Below are 20,475 nucleotides of genomic sequence, written 5' to 3'. Positions count from 1 at the left end.
GCGTTTAACGCCAGTCTGGTGCCCCTTTCTGGCGTTAAACGCCCAGATTGGTGCCAGACTGGGCGTTAAACGCCCAACTGCTAGGCTTACTGGCGTTTAAACGCCAGCAGCATCTTCCTCCAGGGTGTGCTGTTTTTCTTCCTGTTTTTCATTCTGTTTTGCTTTTTTCATTGTTTTGTGACTTCTTATGATCATCAACCTACAAAAAAGATAAAATAACAAAAGAAATAGTTAACTATAAAACATTGGGTTGCCTCCCAACAAGCGCTTCTTAATGTCATTAGCTTGACAGAGGACTCTCATGGAGCCTCAGAAATACTCAGAACCGTGTTGGAACCTCCCAACACCAAACTTAGAGTTTGAATGTGGGGGTTCAACACCAAACTTAGAGTTTGGTTGTGGCCTCCCAACACCAAACTTAGAGTTTGACTGTGGGGGCTCTGCTTGGCTCTATCTTGAGAGAAGCTCTTCATGCTTCCTCTCCATGATGACAGAGGGATATCCTTGAGCCTTAAACACAAAGGATTCTTCATTCACTTGAATGATCATTTCACCTCTATCAACATCAATCACAGCTTTTGCTGTGGCTAGGAAAGGTCTGCCAAGGATGATGGATTCATCCATGCATTTCCCAGTCTCTAGGACTATGAAATCAGTAGGGATGTAATGGTCTTCAATCTTCACCAAAACATTCTCTACAAGTCCATGAGCTTGTTTTCTTGAATTGTCTGCCATCTCTAATGAGACTCTTGCAGCTTGCACCTCAAAGATCCCTAATTTCTCCATTACAGAGAGGGGCATGAGGTTTACACTTGACCCTAAGTCACACAAGGCCTTCTTGAAGGTCATGGTGCCTATGGTACAAGGTATAGAAAACTTCCCAGGATCCTGCCTCTTTTGAGGTAATTTCTGCCTAGACAAGTCATCCAGTTCTTTGGTGAGCAAAGGGGGTTCATCCTCCCAAGTCTCATTTCCAAACAACTTGTCATTTAGCTTCATGATTGCTCCAAGGCATTTAGCAACTTGCTCTTCAGTGATATACTCATCCTCTTCAGAGGAAGAATACTCATCAGAGCTCATGAATGGCAGAAGTAAGTCCAATGGAATCTCTATGGTCTCATCTTGAGCCTCAGATTCCCATGGTTCCTCATTGAGGAACTCAGAGGAGATTGGTGCACGCCCATTGAGGTCTTCCTCAGTGGCGTCCACCTCCTCTCTTTCCTCTCCATATTCGGCCATGGTTATGGCTTTGCACTCTCCTTTTGGATTTTCTTCTGTATTACTTGGGAGAGTACTAGGAGGGAGTTCAGTAACTTTCTTACTCAGCTGACCCATTTGTCCTTCCAAATTCCTAATGGAGGACCTTGTTTCATTCATGAAACTTTGAGTGGTCTTTATTAGATCAGAGACCATTGTTGCTAAGTCAGAAGTACTCTGCTTAGAACTCTCTGTCTGTTGCTGAGAAGATGATGGAAAAGGCTTGTTATTGCCAAGCCTGTTTCTTCCACCATTATTATTGAAACCTTGTTGAGGTCTCTCTTGATTCTTCCATGAGAAATTTGGGTGATTTCTCCATGAAGAATTATAGGTGTTTCCATAGGGTTCTCCTAGGTAATTCACCTCTTCCATTGAAGGGTTCTCAGGATCATAAGCTTCTTCCTCAGATGAAGCTTCCTTAGTACTGCCAGGTGCATTTTGCATTCCAGACAGACTTTGAGAAATTAAATTGACTTGTTGAGTCAATATCTTATTCTGAGCCAGTATGGCATTCAGAGTGTCAATCTCAAGAACTCCTTTCTTCTGATTAGTCCCATTATTCACAGGGTTCCTTTCAGAAGTGTACATGAATTGGTTATTTGCAACCATTTCAATTAGCTCTTGAGCCTCTGTAGGCGTCTTCTTCAAGTGAAGAGATCCTCCAGCAGAGCTATCCAAAGACATCTTGGATAGTTCAGAGAGACCATCATAGAAAATACCTATGATGCTCCATTCAGAAAGCATGTCAGAAGGACATTTTCTGATCAATTGTTTGTATCTTTCCCAAGCTTCATAGAGGGATTCTCCATCCTTCTGTCTGAAGGTTTGGACTTCCACTCTAAGCTTACTCCATCTTTGTGGTGGAAAGAACTTTGCCAAGAAGGCATTGACTAGCTTTTCCCAAGAGTCCAGGCTTTCTTTAGGTTGAGAGTCCAACCATATTCTAGCTCTGTCTCTTACAGCAAAAGGGAATAGCATCAGTCTATAGACCTCAGGGTCTACCCCATTAGTCTTGACTGTGTCACAGATTTGCAAGAATTCAGCTAAGAACTGATGAGGATCTTCCATTGGAAGTCCATGGAACTTGCAATTCTGTTGCATTAGAGAAACTAATTGAGGCTTAAGCTCAAAGTTGTTTGCTCCAATGGCAGGGATAGAGATGCTTCTCCCATAGAAGTCGGGAGTAGGTGCAGTAAAGTCACCCAGCACCTTCCTTGCATTGTTGGCATTGTTGTTGTTTTCGGCTGCCATGTGTTCTTCTTCCTTGAAGAATTCGGTCAGGTCCTCTAAAGAGAGTTGTGCTTTGGCTTCTCTTAGCTTTCTCTTCAAGGTCCTTTCAGGTTCAGGATCAACTTCAACAAGAATGCCTTTGTCTCTGTTCCTGCTCATATGAAAGAGAAGAGAACAAGAAAATATGGAATCCTCTATGTCACAGTATAGAGATTCCTTGAGGTGTCAGAGGAAAAGAAAAATAGAAAGAAGAAGGAGAAGAAGAATTCGAACTTTAATTAGATAAGGTTCGAATTGTGCATTGAAAAGGAGTAGTACTCCATAAATAGAAGGATGTGGGAAGGAGGGAAGAGAATTTTCGAAAATTCAATTAAAAAGATGTTGATAATTTTCGAAAATTGAAAGTGGAACAGAAATCAAGTGATTTTTGAAAAAGATTTTGAAATTAGAAATCAAAAAGATTTGATTGAAAACTATTTTGAAAAAGATGTGGTTGAGAGGATATGATTGGTTTTTAAAAAAAAATGTGATTGAGAAGACATGATTTGAAAACAATTTTAAAAGATATGTTTGAAAATAATGTTAAAAGATTTGATTTTGAAAATTAGTGACTTGCCTAACAAGATAAGATATGATTCAAACATTAAACCTTTCTCAACAGAAAAGGCAACAAATTTGAGATGTTCAATCAAATCATTAATTGTTAGTAAGTATCTTTGAAAAAGGAAAGAAATTGATTTTGAAAACATTTGATTGAAAAGATATGATTTGAAAAAGATTTGATTTTGAAAAACTTTGAAAACTTGAAAAAAAATTGATTTGAAAACAAAATTCTCCCCCTAGCACCATCCTGGCGTTAAACGCCCAGAATGGTATACATTCTGGCGTTTAACGCCCAAAATGCACCCTTTTTGGGCGTTAAACGCCCAACCAGGTACCCTGGCTGGCGTTTAAACGCCAGTCTGTCTTCTTCACTGGACATTTTTGAATGCTCAGCTTTTTCTGTATAATTCCTCTGCAGTATGTTCTGGATCTTCAATTCTTGGTATCATTGACTTGAAAAGACACAAATTAAAAATATTTTTGGATTTTTAATAATCAAGATGCAATAAGAATCAAATAACAATGCATGCAAGCCACCAAACTTAGCAGTTTGTATACTACTGACACTAACAATATGAGAATGCATATGAGACACACAAAATACTTCAAGTCAATAGAATTTAGAGATTAGAACACAAAAATCATCAAGAATTACTTGAGGATCCATAAGACACATGAATGAATGCATGCAATTGACACCAAACTTAAGATGAGACACTAGACTTAAGCAAGAAACATCAAATATTTTTGGTTTTTATGATTTTGTAATTTTTTTTGTATTTTTCGAAAATTAAGTGGAAAAAGATATCAAAATTCTTAATGAGAATTCCAGGAATCAGTGCAATGCTAGTCTAAGACTCCGGTCCAGGAATTAGACATGGCTTCACAGCCAGCCAAGCTTTCAAAGAAAGCTTCGGTCCAAAACACTAGACATGACCAAAGGTCAGCCAAGCCTTAGCAGATCACTGCTCCAAAAGCAAAATTGATGAAAATCAACAAACTCTTGTGGTGATAAGTTGAAACCTTGGTCCAATCAGATTAGACATGGCTTCTCAGCCAGCCAGATTTCAACAAATCATCATGAAACTCTAGAATTCATCTTCAAGAATTTCGAAAAAAATAAATACCTAATCTAAGCAACAAGATGAACCGTCAGTTGTCCAAACTAGAACAATCCCAGGCATTGTTACCAAAAGCTTGCTCAAAACTTGAACAATCCCCGGCAACGGCGCCAAAAACTTGGTGCGCGAAATTGTGAACAATACTTTTCACAACTCTCATAATCCCCGGTCATGAACTCCAAAAACTTGGTAGTTCAATTCCATGGCATTACACAACTTCGCACAACTAACCAGCAAGTGCACTGGGTCGTCCAAGTAATACCTTACGTGAGTAAGGGTCGATCCCACGGAGATTGTTAGCATTGAAGCAAGCTATGGTCATCTTGTAAATCTTAGTCAGGCAAACTCAAATGTATATGATGATGAACGAAAATAACATAAAAGATAAAGATAGTGATACTTATGTAATTCATTGGTAGGAACTTCAGATAAGCGTATGAAGATGCCTTCCCTTCCGTCTCTCTGCTTTCCTACTGCCTTCATCCAATCCTTCTTACTCCTTTCCATGGCAAGCTTGTGTAGGGTTTCACCATTGTCAGTGGCTACCTCCCATCCTCTCATTGAAAACGATTGCATATGCTCTGGTCACAGCATAGCGGAATTCATCTGTCGGTTCTCAATCAGGCCGGAATAGAATCCAGTGATTCTTTTGCGTCTGTCACTAACGCCCCGCCCTCAGGAGTTTGAAGCACGTCACAGTCATTCAGTCATTGAATCCTACTCAGAATACCACAGACAAGGTTAGACCTTCCGGATTCTCATGAATGCTGCCATCAGTTCTCGCCTATACCACGAAAACTCTGATCTCACGGAATGGTTGGCTCGTTTGTCAGGCGAGCACTCGGTTGTCAGGCGATCAACCATGCATCGTGCAATCAGGAATCCAAGAGATATTCACTAAGCCTCAGATGCTTGTAGAACAAGAGTGGTTGTCAGTCACTTTGTTCGTGAGTGAGAATGGTGATGGGCGTCAATCATCACCTTCATCAAGTTGAAGAACAAGTGATATCTTGGACAAAGAACAAGCGGAATTGAATAGAAGAACAATAGTAATTGCATTAATACTCGAGGTACAGCAGAGCTCCACACCTTAATCTATGGCGTGTAGAAACTCCACCGTTGAAAATACATAAGCATAAGGTCTAGGCATGGCCGAATGGCCAGCCTCCCAATGTGATCAAAAGATCTCAAGAAAAAGGTTCCAAAGATCCGAAGATTTTCTATACAATAGTAAAAGGTCCTACTTATAGAAAACTAGTAGCCTAAGGTGTACAGAAATGAGTAAATGACATAAAAATCCACTTCCGGGCCCACTTGGTGTGTGCTTGGGCTGAGCAATGAAGCATTTTTCGTGCAGAGACTCTTCTTGGAGTTAAACGCCAGCTTTGGTGCCAGTTTGGGCGTTTAACTCCCATTTGGGTGCCAGTTCCAGCGTTTAACGCTGGGATTTCTTGAGGTGACTTTGAACGCCAGTTTGGGCCATCAAATCTTGGGCAAAGTATGGACTATCATATATTGCTGGAAAGCCCAGGATGTCTACTTTCCAACGCCGTTGAGAGCGCACCAATTGGGCTTCTGTAGCTCCAGAAAATCCACTTCGAGTGCAGGGAGGTCAGAATCCAACAGCATCTGCAGTCCTTTTTGGTCTCTGAATCAGATTTTTGCTCAGGTCCCTGAATTTCAGCCAGAAAATACCTGAAATCACAGAAAAACACACAAACTCATAGTAAAGTCCAGAAAAGTGAATTTTAATTAAAAACTAATAAAAATATAATAAAAACTAACTAAAAGATACTAAAAACATACTAAAAACAATGCCAAAAAGCATACAAATTATCCGCTCATCAAGAGTGCAAAGCCATAAACATGGCCGAATTTGGAGAGGAAAGAGAGGAGGTGGACGCCACTGAGGAAGACCTCAATGGGCGTGCACCAACCTCCTCTGAGTTCCCCAATGAGGAACCATGGGAATCTGAGGCTCAAAATGAGACCATAGAGATTCCATTGGACTTACTTCTGCCTTTCATGAGCTCTGATGAATATTCTTCCTCTGAAGAGGATGAGTATGTCACTGAAGAGCAAGTTGCTAAATATCTTGGAGCAATCATGAAGCTAAATGACAAGTTATTTGGAAATGAGACTTGGGAAGATGAATCTCCCTTGCTCACCAAAGAACTAGATGACTTGTCTAGGCAGAAATTACCTCAAAAGAGACAAGATCTTGGGAAGTTTTCAATACCTTGTACCATAGGCACCATGACCTTCAAGAAGGCCTTGTGTGACTTAGGGTCAAGTGTGAACCTCATGCCTCTCTCTGTAATGGAGAAGCTAGGGATCTTTGAGGTACAAGCTGCAAGAATCTCATTGGAGATGGCAGACAACTCAAGAAAACAAGCTCATGGACTTGTAGAGAATGTTTTGGTAAAAGTTGAAGACCATTACATCCCTACTGATTTCATAGTCCTAGAGACTGGGAAGTGCATGGATGAATCCATCATCCTTGGCAGACCCTTCCTAGCCACAGCAAAGGCTGTGATTGATGTTGATAGAGGTGAACTGATCATTCAAGTGAATGAATAATCCTTTGTGTTTAAGGCTCAAGGATATCCCTCTGTCACCATGGAGATGAAGCTTGAAGAGCTTCCCTCAAATCAGAGACAAATAGAGCCCCCAAAGTCAAACTCTAAGTTTGGTGTTGGGAGGCCACAACCAAACTCTAAGTTTGGTGTTGAACCCCCACATTCAAACTCTAAGTTTGGTGTTGGGAGGTTCCCACATTGCTCTGATCATTTGTAAGGCTCATTGAGAGCCCTCTGTCAAGCTACTGACATTAAAGAAGCGCTTGTTGGGAGGCAACCCAATGATTATATTTTATATATTTTCTTTTGTTATTTTATGTTATTTTGTAGGTTGATGATCATGAGAAGTCACAAAATTAATTGAAAAAGCAAAAACAAAATGGAAAACAGGAAGAAAAACAGCACACCCTGGAGGAAGATGCTGCTGGCGTTCAAACGCCAGTAAGCCTAGCAGTTGGGCGTTTAACGCCCAGTCTGGCACCATTCTGGGCGTTTAACGCCAGAAAGGGGCACCAGACTGGCGTTAAACGCCAGAAAAGGGCTAGAACCTGGCGTTAAACACCAGGAATGGGCACCAGCCCGGCGTTTAACGCCAGAAATGGCTCAAAACGTGAATTTTGATGCCATTTGGTGCAGGGATGACTTTTTCTTGACACCACAGGATCTGTGGACCCCACAGGACCCCACCACTACTCTCTCTCTTCTTCCCCCATTCACCAATCACCTCAATACCTCTTCCCCAAAAACCTCACCCTTCAAATTCAAACCACTTTCCCTCCCAAACCCACCCATACATGGCCGAACTCCTTCTCCCCTCTCTCCTATAAATACCCTTCTTCCCTTCTTCATTTTCACACAACCTAAACACCACTTCTCCCCCTCTTTGGCCGAATACACCACCATCTCCCTCTCCATCATTTCTTCTACTCTCTTCTTTCTTCTTTTGCTCGAGGACGAGCAAACATTTTAAGTTTGGTGTGGTAAAAGCATTGCTTTTTCGTTTTTTCATAACCATTATGGCAGCCAAGGCCGGAGAAACCTCTAAAAAGAGGAAAGGGAAGGCAAAAGCTTCCACCTCCGAGTCATGGGAGATGGATAGATTCATCTCAAAGGTGCATCAAGACCACTTCTATGAAGTTGTGGCCTTGAAGAAGGTGATCCCCGAGGTCCCCTTTTCACTCAAAAAAGGTGAATATCCGGAGATCCGCCATGAGACCCGAAGAAGAGGTTGGGAAGTACTTACCAACCCCATTCAACAAGTCGGAATCTTGATGGTTCAAGAGTTCTATGCCAATGCATGGATCACCAAGAACCATGATCAAAGTGTGAACCCGGATCCAAAGAATTATCTTACTATGGTTCAGGGGAAATACTTGGATTTTAGTCCGGAAAGTGTGAGGGTAGCGTTCAACTTGCCTATGATGCAAGGAGATGAACACCCTTACACAAGAAGGGTCAACTTTGATCAAAGGTTGGACCAAGTCCTCACAGTTATATGTGAAGAGGGCGCACAATGGAAGAGAGATTCAAGAGGCAAGCCGGTCCAATTGAGAAGGCATGACCTCAAGCCCGTGGCTAGAGGATGGTTAGAGTTCATTCAACGCTCAATCATTCCCACTAGCAACCGGTCCGAAGTTACTCTAGACCGGGCCATCATGATTCATAGCATCATGATTGGAGAAGAAGTGGAAGTTCATGAGGTTATAGCCCAAGAACTCTATAAAGTGGCGGACAAGTCTTCCACCTTAGCAAGGCTAGCCTTTCCTCATCTCATTTGTCACCTCTGTTATTCAGTTGGAATTGACATAGAAGGAGATACCCCCATTGATGAGGACAAGCCCATCACCAAGAAAAGGATGGAGCATACAAGAGACCCCTCTCATCAAGAGATCCCTGAGATGCCTCAAGGGATGCACTTTCCTCCACAAGACTATTGGGAGCAAGTAAACACCTCCCTAGGAGAACTAAGTTCCAACATGGGACAACTAAGGGTGGAGCACCAAGAACACTCCATTCTCCTCCATGAAATTAGAGAAGACCAAAGAATCATGAGAGAGGAGCAACAAAGACAAGGAAGAGACATTGAGGAGCTCAAGCACTCCATAGGATCTTCAAGAGGAAGAAAGAGCCGCCATCACTAAGGTGGACCCGTTCTTTGACTTCCTTGTTCTTTATTCTTCTGTTTTTCGAATTTTATGCTTTATGTTTGTTCATGTTTGTGTCTTGTGATTATTAGTGTCTTAGTGTCTATGCCTTAAAGTTATGAATGTCCTATGAATCCATCACCTCTCTTAATAAAAACGTGCTTAATTGAAAAGGAGAAGAATTGCATGAATTTTAAATTTTATAACAGTTAATTATATTGATGTGGTGGCAACACTTTTGTTCTCTGAATGTATGCTTGAACAGTGCATATGTCTTTTGAATTTGTGGTTCATGAATGTTGGCTCTTGAAAGAATGATGAAAAAGGAGACATGTTACTGAGGATCTGAAAAATCATAAAAATGATTCTTGAAGCAAGAAAAAGCAGTGAATACAAAAAAAAAAGAAGAAAGAAAGCAAAAAAAAAAAAAACCGAAAAAAAAAGAAGAAGAAAGAGAAAAAGAAAGAAAAAGAAAAGAATAAGAGTTGTGATCCAAGGCAAATAAGAGTGTACTTAAGAACCCTGGACACCTCTAATTGGGGACTCTAGCAAAGCTGAGTCACAATCTGAAAAGGTTCACCCAATCATGTGTCTGTGGCATGTATGTATCCGGTGGTAATACTGGAAGACAGAGTGCTTTGGGCCACGGCCAAGACTCATAAAGTAGCTGTGTTCAAGAATCATCATACTTAACTAGGAGAATCAATAACACTATCTGGATTCTGAGTTCCTAAAGAAGCCAATCATTCTGAATTCCAAAGGATAAAGTGAGATGCCAAAACTATTCAGAGGCAAAAAGCTAAAAGCCCCGCTCATCTAATTAATACTGATCTTCATAGATGTTTTTGGAGTTCATTGCATATTCTCTTCTTTTTATCTTATTTGATTTTCAGTTGCTTGGGGACAAGCAACAATTTAAGTTTGGTGTTGTGATGAGCGGATAATTTGTACGCTTTTTGGCATTATTTTTAGTATGTTTTTGATATCTTTTAGTTAGTTTTTAGTATATTTTTATTAGTTTTTAGTTAAAATTCACTTTTCTGGACTTTACTATGAGTTTGTGTATTTTTCTGTGATTTCAGGTATTTTCTGGCTGAAATTGAGGGATCTGAGCAAAAATTTGATCCAGAGACTCAAAAGGACTGCAGATGCTGTTGGATTCTGACCTCCCTGCACTCGAAGTGGATTTTCTGGAGTTACAGAAGCCCAATTGGCGCGCTCTCAACGGCATTGGAAAGTAGACATCCTGGGCTTTCCAGCAATATATGATGGTCCATACTTTGCCCAAGATTTGATGGCCCAAACCGGCGTTCAAAGTCACCTCAAGAAATTCCAGCGTTAAACGCCGGAACTGGCACCTAAATGGGAGTTAAACGCCCAAACTGGCATAAAAGCTGGCGTTTAACTCCAAGAAGAGTCTCTACACGAAAATGCTTCATTGCTCAGCCCAAGCACACACCAAGTGGACCCGGAAGTGGATTTTTATGTCATTTACTCATCTTTGTACACCTTAGGCTACTAGTTATCTATAAGTAGGACCTTTTACTATTGTATTTAGAGACTTTGGTAGCTATCTTCGTTTTATGCTATCTTAGATCATTGGGAGGCTGGCCATTCGGCCATGCCTAGACCTTGTTCTTATGTATTTTCAACGGTGGAGTTTCTACACACCATAGATTAAGGTGTGGAGCTCTGTTGTACCTCGAGTATTAATGCAATTACTATTGTTCTTCTATCCAATTCCGCTTGTTCTTTGTCCAAGATATCACTTGTTCTTCAACTTGATGAATGTGATGATTGACGCCCATCATCATTCTCACCCATGAACAAAGTGACTGACAACCACTCTTGTTCTACAAGCATCTGATGCTTAGTGAATATCTCTTGGATTTCTGATTGCACGATGCATGGTTGATCGCCTGACAACCGAGTGCTCGCCTGACAAACGAGCCAGCCATTCCGTGAGATCAGAGTCTTCGTGGTATAGGCAAGAACTGATGGCAGCATTCAAGAGAATCCGGAAGGTCTCACCTTGTCTGTGGTATTCTGAGTAGGATTCAATGATTGAATGACTGTGACGTGCTTCAAACTCCTAGCAGGCTAGGGCGTTAGTGACAGACGCAAAAGTATCAATGGATATTATTCCGGCCTGAACGAGAACCGACAGATGATTAGCCTATGCTGTGACAGAGCATCAGGGACGTATTTTCACTGAGAGGATGGGAGGTAGCTGCTGACAACAGTGAAACCCTACACGAGCTTGCCATGGAAAGGAGTAAGAAGGATTGGATGAAGGCAGTAGGAAAGCAGAGAGACGGAAGGGAAGGCATCTTCATACGCTTGTCTGAAGCTCTTACACCAATGATATACATAAGTATCTCTATCTTTATCTTATTGCTTTATTCGTTTATCACTATACCCATTTGAGTCTGCCTGACTGAGATTTACAAGATGACCATAGCTTGCTTCATACCACCAATCTCCGTGGGATCGACCCTTACTCGCGTAAGGTTTATTACTTGGACGACCCAGTGCACTTGCTGGTTAGTTGTGCGAAGTTGTGTTTATGCCATGGTATTGAGCACCAAGTCTTTGGAGCCATTACTAGGGATTGTTTATGTTTTGAAAAGTATTGATCACAATTTCGTGCACCACATCACAATCTTCCAAAATGCTTTGTACCAAGTTAGTATCACAAAATGTAACATGTATGGACTCCTCAATAATTCTAGCATCTTGATGATAAACCCTATATGCTTTACTAGTTGTGGAATATCCTACAAACAAACACTCATAAGCCTTTGGATCAAATTTACCCAAATTATCCTTGTTATTTAAAACAAAACACTTGCATCCAAAGATGTGTAAGTAGTCTAAGTTTGGTGGGTAGCCTTTCCAAAGTTCATAAGGGGTTTTCTTAAAAAATTTTCTTATGATTGTTCTATTCAAAATGTGGCAAGCCGTGTTAACCGCTTCAGCCCAAAGGAATTTTGGAACATTGTTCTCACAAAGCATAGCTCTTGTCATCTCTTGTATGCTTCTATTTCTCCTTTCCACCACACCATTTTGTTGTGGTGTCCTTGGACAAGAGAAGTTGTGAGATATTCCAAATTCCTCACACAAGGATTTAAATAAATTATTTTTAAATTCAGTTCCATGATCACTTCTTATAGAAGATATTTTTAAATCCTTTTATTTTGAATTTTCTTGCAAAAAGGTTCAAAGGCCGAAAAGGCTTCATTTTTGTGTGCAAGAAATAAAACCCAACCAAACCTAGTATAATCATCCACAATTACTAAACCATAATGTTTACCACCTAGGCTTTGAGTTCTTGTTGGACCAAATAAATCAATGTGTAGCAACTCAAGTGGTCTTTTAGTAGAGATGTCTTCCTTTGGTTTAAAAGAACTTTTTGTTTGTTTTCCCATTTGGCAAGCATCACAAGTGATGTCTTTGTCAAACTTTATCAACGGAAGACCTCTTACTAATTCTTTCTTTACAAGTTTGTTTATTTGAAACATACTTGCATGGCCCAATCTTTTATGCCATAACCACTTTTCAGATTCTTTAGAGTGAAAACAAGCTACATTTTGATCCTTTAGTTCATCAAGAGTAAGTCCATACATATTATTAAAACGCTTGGCACCAAACATTACTTCATTTGTCTTTTCATTCACAACACAGCATTCAGATCTTTTAAAAGTCACTAAATATCCTAAATCACACAGCTGACTTATACTCAAAAGATTGTGTTTCAAACCACATACCAAAAGTACCTCATCAATGAAAGTTGATTGCTCATTACCTACTTTTTCAACAGCAATGATTTTACCTTTACCATCATCTCCAAAGGTCACAAAACCTCCATCATACTTGTTTAGTTTGATGAAGTAGGTTGACCTTCCAGTCATGTGCCTTGAACATCCACTATCCATGTACCACATGTCCTTTTTGTTCTTGGATGCTAGGCAAATCTGCATGATGAGTTTCAAGTAGCCTTAGGTATCCAAATTAATTTGGATCCTCTGAAGTTAATCCATCTTGGTTGCCCAAGTGCATTGAAATCACAAACAACATTATAGACTTTGTTTCCTACAACTCTCTTTTCAATGAAGCATTGTGCATATGAATGACCAAATTTCTTGCAATTAACACAATAATTTTTTGATGTGTGCCGCTGAAATTTAGGTAAGTTATATTGCTTGAAATGATTAAATGGTTGGAATTTTCTGGTTTTTGGAGGAGATACATTTCTTTTGACAAACTGATTTTTGTTATAATTATTCCTCTTTGCAAAAATATTTTCACCAGAATTTTTTTGAACATTTTTACCTTTCGAAAATGAGGTTTTGTTGTAAAAGAGTGGTTTCTTGAAGGCATCCTCATTTTTCGAAATGTAACCCAAACCTGGCCAGTTTGAACTCAGACCAGTTCTTGGTGAAGGCTTAGTTTCACTTGTGTTTGCTTCATCAAATTTTTCTTCACAAGTTGAAACATATCCGATACCTGATTTGCTTGGTATGGATTTGGTATTTGATGAAGAAGCCACAAATTTTATAGAGGAAGTATTAAAAACTGCATCTTCCTTGGCTATGTAGCCTAAACCAGATTTTTCAAACAATGGTCTTTGACTTGTAAGTAATTTGCCCAAGTTGTTAGAACCTTGAGCAAATTTTGCTAAGTCACCATTCAGCCTTTTAATCATATCATTTAATCTTTCATTTTCAGCAATTAACTCATGAGAAGGATCCACAATGTGCTTTCCTTTTAATTTTTCAAGTTCGGATTTTAGAAATCTATTTTCTTCAATGATGTCCAAAGCACATTCAGTTTCCTTCACTTTTTCTTTTAAAAAATCATTTTCAACTCTTAACACATCTCTTTCAGATCTGCATTCATTGTATTTATCAAGCAATTTTGATGTGTTTAAAGTGAGATCATCAATAATAGCATGCAAGTCTTCAATGGTCAAATCATAATAGTTTACCTCATCAAGATTGTTGTTTCCAGCCATGAAGCAGTCTTTGTCATCCCCTTTAGATTCTTCTTCTTCATTTGAGTCATTTTCGAGATCCTCCCAAGCTGCCATGAGTACTCTCTTCCTTTCCTTCTTTCCTTTGTCCTCCTTTTTGAGCTTTGGACAGTTTAGCTTGAAGTGTCCAACCTCCTTGCAGTGATGGCAAGTCACTTTGCTCAAGTCGATCTTGTGCTCTTTTGAACTTGAACCTTTGTATTTGCCCTTGTTCTTCATCATTCTTCTAAATCTCCTAGCAAAGAACAAAAGCTCATCATCTGAAATACCATCACTAGACTCACTCTCTTTCGGTTCTATTTGTGACTTGAGGGTTATTCCCTTTTTCTTTGAGTCTGTGTTTGTGTGTGTGGCTTCATAGGCAAGAAATTTTCCTCTCAGCTCATCATAGGTTATGGGACTTATGTTATTACTCTCTGTTAGGACAGTGGCAGTATTTTCCCATTCTTTTGTGAGGCTTCTAAGGAGTTTTCTCACCAAGGTTTGTTCTGCATAATTTGTACCCATAGCATCAAGGTTGTTGATTATGATTGAGAATCTCTCAAACGCTTCATCAATACTTTCTCCATCCTTCATGCTAAACATCTCGTACTCTTTTCGCAGCATATCAATCCTCGTTTCTTTTACTTGTTTGGTGCCTTCGTGTGTAACCTGGAGTTTTTCCCAGATTTCTTTGGCTGTCTTGTATCTAGACACCTTTCGATACTCTTCAAAGTTGATAGCATAGTGAAGAAGGTTGATTGCTTTAGCATTCAGCTCTATCTTCTTCTTGTCATCCTCATTCCATTCAGCTTCTTCTTTTGGAGTCACCACTCCATCATCACTTATTTTTGTTGGGATCTTTGGACCGCTCACGACAATCTTCCATATGTTGTAGTCAATGGATTGAATGAAAATCCTTATCCTTTCTTTCCAGTAGGAGTAGTTCTTACCGTTGAAGAAAGGTGGCCGGTTGTTTGACTGTCCTTCAGTGAGGGTGTAGGCAACTGTGGTTGTGCCCAAGTTGTTCGCCATTGGATCTTTACTCCAAGCGGTTAAGCTTGATTCTTGAGACCTTAGCTCCTGATACCAATTGAAGGTTGTGGTAGGCTTAGAGAAGGGGGATTGAATCTATGCCTTCCTTTTAGTTGCAGTTATTACCCTTTTAAACAAACTTTCAATTCAGGTTCTATTTGAACACAGCAGCGGAAATTTATGAGACAATTTATTTTTGTCTCATGAAAATCAGAAAACAAAACTCAGTAGAGAAGAGAAAAGCTAACACCAGCATGTATCCTGGTTCGGTTGCCTTGTGCTATGCAACCTACATCCAGTCTCCTCCACAACTATGGAAGAATTTCACTATACTTAACAGTATTACATACATGATGAGCGGATAATTTGTATACTTTTTGGCATTGTTTTTAGTATGTTTTTGATATGATATAGTTAGTTTTTAGTATATTTTTATTAGTTTTTAATTAAAATTCACTTTTCTGGACTTTACTATGAGTTTGTGTGTTTTTCTGTGATTTCAGGTATTTTCTGGCTGAAATTGAGGGACCTGAGCAAAAATCTGAGTCTGAGACAAAAAAAGGACTGCAGATGCTGTTGGATTCTGACCTCCCTGCACTCGAAGCGGATTTTCTGGAGCTACAGAAGCCCAATTGGCGCGCTCTCAACGGCGTTGGAAAGTAGACATCCTGGGCTTTCCAGCAATATATAATAGTCCATACTTTGCCCAAGATTTGATGGCCCAAACCGGCGTTCAAAGTCACCTCAAAGAATCCCAGCGTTAAACGCTGGAACTGGCACCCAAATGGGAGTTAAACGCCCAAACTGGCACCAAAGCTGGCGTTTAACTCCAAGAAGAGTCTCTACACGAAATTGCTTCATTGCTCAGCCCAAGCACACACCAAGTGGGCCCGGAAGAGGATTTTTATGTCATTTCTGTACACCCTAGGCTACTAGTTTCTTATAAGTAGGACCTTTTACTATTGTATAGAAATCTTTTGATCACTTTTAGATCTCTAGATCATCTTTGGACATTTTAGTTCTTAGATCATTGGGAGGCTGGCCATTCGGCCATGCCTAGACCTTATGCTTATGTATTTTCAACGGTGGAGTTTCTACACACCATAGATTAAGGTGTGGAGCTCTGCTGTACCTCGAGTATTAATGCAATTACTATTGTTCTTTCATTCAATTTCCGCTTGTTCTTTATCCAAGATATCACTTGTTCTTCAACATGATGAAGGTGATGATTGACGCCCATCACCATTCTCACCCATGAACAAGGTGACTGACAACCATTCTTGTTCTACAAGCATCTGAGGCTTAGTGAATATCTCTTGGATTCCTGATTGCACGATGCATGGTTGATCGCCTGACAACCGAGTGCTCGCCTGACAAACGAGCCAACCATTCCGTGAGATCAGAGTCTTCGTGGTATAGGCAAGAACTGATGGCAGCATTCAAGAGAATCCGGAAGGTCTAACCTTGTCTGTGGTATTCTGAGTAGGATTCAATGATTGAATGACTGTGACGTGCTTCAAACCTGTAACCTACTGGGCGTTAGTGACAGACGCAAAAGAGTTATTCTATTCCGGTAGGGGAGGGAACCGAACCGGTGATTGGCCGTACTGTGACAGAGTATTGAGCATTAGCTTTCACTGCGAGGATGGGAGGTAGCTGCTGACAACAGTGAGACCCTATACGAGCTTGCCATGGAAAGGAGTAAGAAGGGTTGGATGAAGACAGTAGGAAAGCAGAGAGACGGAAGGGAAGGCATCTTCATGCGCTTATCTGAAGTTCCTACCAATGAATTACATAAGTATCACTATCTTTATCTTTTATGTTATTTTCGTTCATCACCATATATATCTGAGTTTGCCTGACTAAGATTTACAAGATGACCATAGCTTGCTTCAATACTAACAATCTCCGTGGGATCGACCCTTACTCACGTAAGGTTTATTACTTGGACGACCCAGTGCACTTGCTGGTTAGTTGTGCGAAGTTGTGTAATGCCATGGTATTGAGCGCACCAAGTTTTTGGAGCCATTACCAGGGATTATGAGAGTTGTGAAAAAGTATAGTTCACAATTTCGCGCACCAAGTTTTTGGCGCCGTTGCCGGGGATTGTTCTAGTTTTGAGCAAGCCTTCGGTAACATCAGTGCCAAGATCCGGCAACAACATCAAATTTTTGGTGTTATTGCCCGGGATTGTTCAGGCTGGACAACTGACGGTTCATCTTGTTGCTTAGATTAGGTATTTATTTTTTTCAAAATTCTTGAAGATGAATTCTAGAGTTTCATGATGATTTGTTGAAATCTGGCTGGCTGAGAAGCCATGTCTAATCTGATTGGACCGAGGTTTCAACTTATCACCACAAGAGCTTGTTGATTTCGTATCAATCTTGCTTTTGGAGCAGTGATTTGCTAAGGCTTGGCTGACCTTTGGTCATGTCTAGTGTTTTGGACCGAAGCTTTCTTTGAAAGCTTGGCTAGCTGTGAAGCCATGTCTAATTCCTGGACCGGAGTCTTAGACTAGCATTGCACTGATTCCTGGAATTCTCATTAAGAATTTTGATACTTTTTTTTACTTAATTTTCGAAAAATACAAAAAAAAAATTTACAAAATCATAAAAACCAAAAAAAAATATTTGCTGTTTCTTGCTTAAGTCTAGTGTCTCATCCTAAGTTTGGTGTCAATTGCATGCATTCATATGTCTTAGTGATCTTCAAGATGTTCTTGATGATTCACTTGCTCTGATCTTTGAATTCTATTGACTTGAGTATTTTGTGTGTCTCATATGCATTTTCAGTTCATTAGTGTCAGTAGTATACAAACTGCTAAGTTTGGTGTCTTGCATGCATTGTTATTTGATTCTTGTTGCATTTTAATTATTAAAAATCCAAAAATATTTTTAATTTGTGTCTTTTCAAGTCAATGATACAAGGGATTGAAGATTCAGAACATACTGCAGAGGAATTATACAGAAAAAGCTGAGCATTCAAAAATGCCCAGTGAAGAAGACAGACTGGCGTTTAAACGCCAGCCAGGGTACCTGGTTGGGCGTTTAACGCCCAAAAAGGGTGCATTTTGGGCGTTAAACGCCAGAATGGATACCATTCTGGGCGTTTAACGCCAGGATGGTGCTAGGGGGAAGATTTTGTTTTCAAATCAATTTTTTTCAAGTTTTTCAAAATCAAATCTTTTTCAAATCAAATCTTTTCACTCAAATGTTTTCAAAATTAATTTCTTTCCTTTTTCAAAGATACTTACTAACAATTAATGATTTGATTGAACATTTTTTTGCCTTTTCTATCAAGGAAGGTTTTATGTTTGAATCATATCTTTTCTTGTTAGGCAAGTCATCAATATTTTTAATCATATCTTTTCAAATTGTTTTCAAATCATATCTTTTAAAATTGTTTTTAAATCATATCTTCTCAATCACATCTTTTTAAAACCATAACTTTTCAATCAAATCTTTTTAATCACATTTTTTTTTAGTTTTCAATCAAATCTTTTTAATTTCTAATTTCAAAATCTTTTTCAAAAATCACTTGATTTCTTTTCCACTTTCAATTTTCGAAAATCAATTAAGTGTTTTTCAAAGTGTTTTCAAAATTTTTAATTGAATTTTCGAAAATCCTCTTCCCTCCTTCCCACATCCTTCTATTTATGGAGTACCACTCCTTCTAAATGCACAATTCGAGCCTTATCTAATTAAAGTTCGAATTCTTCTTCTCCTTCTTCTTTCTATTTCTCTTTTCCTCTGACATTTCAAGGAATCTCTATACTGTGACATAGAGGATTCCACATTTTCTTTTTCTCTCCTCTTTCATATGAGCAGGAGCAGAGACAAAGGCATTCTTGTTGAAGCTGATCCTGAACCCAAAAGGACCTTGAAGAGAAAGCTAAGAGAAGCCAAAGCACAACTCTCTTTAGAGGACCTGACCGAATTCTTCAAAGAAGAAGAACCCATGGCAGCCGAAAACAACAACAATGCAAACAATGCAAGGAAGATGCTGGGTGACTTTACTGCACCTACTCTTGATTTTTATGGGAGAAGCATCTCTATCCCTGCCATTGGAGCAAACAACTTTGAGCTTAAGCCTCAATTAGTTTCTCTAATGCAACAGAATTGCAAGTTCCATGGACTTCCAATGGAAGATCCTCATCAGTTCTTAGCTGAATTCTTGCAAATCTGTGACACAGTCAAGACTAATGGGGTAGACCCTGAGGTCTATAGACTGATGCTATTCCCTTTTGCTGTAAGAGACAGAGCTAGAATATGGTTGGATTCTCAACCTAAAGAAAGCCTGGACTCTTGGGAAAAGCTAGTCAATGCCTTCTTGGCAAAGTTCTTTCCACCACAAAGATGGAGTAAGCTTAGAGTGGAAGTCCAAACCTTCAGACAGAAGGATGGAGAATCCCTCTATGAAGCTTGGGAAAGATACAAACAATTAATCAGAAGATGTCCCTCAGACATGCTTTCTGAATGGAGCATCATAGGTATTTTCTATGATGGTCTCTCTGAACTATCCAAGATGTCTCTGGATAGCTCTGCAGGAGGATCTCTTCATCTGAAGAAGACGCCTGCAGAAGCTCAGGAACTGATTGAAATGGTTGCAAATAACCAATTCATGTACACTTCTGAAAGGAATCCTGTGAACAATGGGACTAGTCAGAAGAAAGGAGTTCTTGAGATTGACACTCTGAATGCCATATTGGCTCAGAACAAAATATTGACTCAACAAGTCAATTTGATTTCTCAAAGTCTGTCTGGAATGCAAAATGCACCAAACAGTACTAAGGATGCTTCATCTGAGGAAGAAGCTTATGATCCTGAGAACCCTTCCATGGAAGAGGTGAATTACCTAGGAGAACCCTATGGAAATACCTACAATTCTTCATGGAGAAATCACCCAAATCTCTCATGGAAGAATCAAGAGAGACCTCAACAAGGTTTCAATAACAATAATGGTGGAAGAAACAGGTTTAGCAATGGCAAGCCTTTTCCATCAACTTCTCAGCAACAGACAGAGAGTTCTAAGCAGAATACTTCTGACTTAGCAACAATGGTCTCTGATCTAATAAAGACCACTCAAAGTTTCATGAATGAAACAAGGTCCTCCATCAGAAATTTGGAAGGACAAGTGGGTCAGCTGAGCAAGAAAGTTACTGAACTCCCTCCTAGTACTCTCCCAAGTAATACAGAAGAAAATCCAAAAGGAGAGTGCAAAGCCATCAACATGGCCGAATATGGAGAGGAAAGAGAGGAAGAAGACGCCACTGAGAAAGACCTCAGTGGGCGTGCATCACTCTCCTCTGAGTTCCTCAATGAGGAACCTTGGGAATCTGAGGCTCAAAATGAGACCATAGAGATTCCATTGGACTTACTTCTGCCATTCATGAGCTCTGATGAGTATTCTTCCTCTGAAGAGGATGAGTATGTCACTGAAGAGCAAGTTGCTAAATACCTTGGAGCAATCATGAAACTAAATGACAAGTTATTTGG

General features: G+C 39.8%; 2 non-coding genes across 2 annotated transcripts; one reads left to right on the top strand and one right to left on the bottom strand.

The window, feature by feature from the left end:
* Nucleotides 1-1,995: 1,995 nt before the first annotated feature.
* Nucleotides 1,996-2,103, top strand: LOC130978799 (small nucleolar RNA R71). The gene has a single exon (XR_009086413.1). It is a non-coding gene; the product is annotated as a small nucleolar RNA R71 (small nucleolar RNA).
* A 17,239-nt stretch (nucleotides 2,104-19,342) lies between these two features.
* Nucleotides 19,343-19,450, bottom strand: LOC130978194 (small nucleolar RNA R71). Its single transcript, XR_009085850.1, has one exon. It is a non-coding gene; the product is annotated as a small nucleolar RNA R71 (small nucleolar RNA).
* Between the last annotated feature and the right edge of the window lie 1,025 nt (nucleotides 19,451-20,475).

Source organism: Arachis stenosperma, chromosome 4 (genome assembly GCF_014773155.1).
Source record: "Arachis stenosperma cultivar V10309 chromosome 4, arast.V10309.gnm1.PFL2, whole genome shotgun sequence".
NCBI classification, from domain to species: Eukaryota; Viridiplantae; Streptophyta; class Magnoliopsida; order Fabales; family Fabaceae; genus Arachis; species Arachis stenosperma.
Note: the sequence above shows the minus strand (reverse complement) of the source record. Positions and strands in the feature narration are given on the sequence as shown.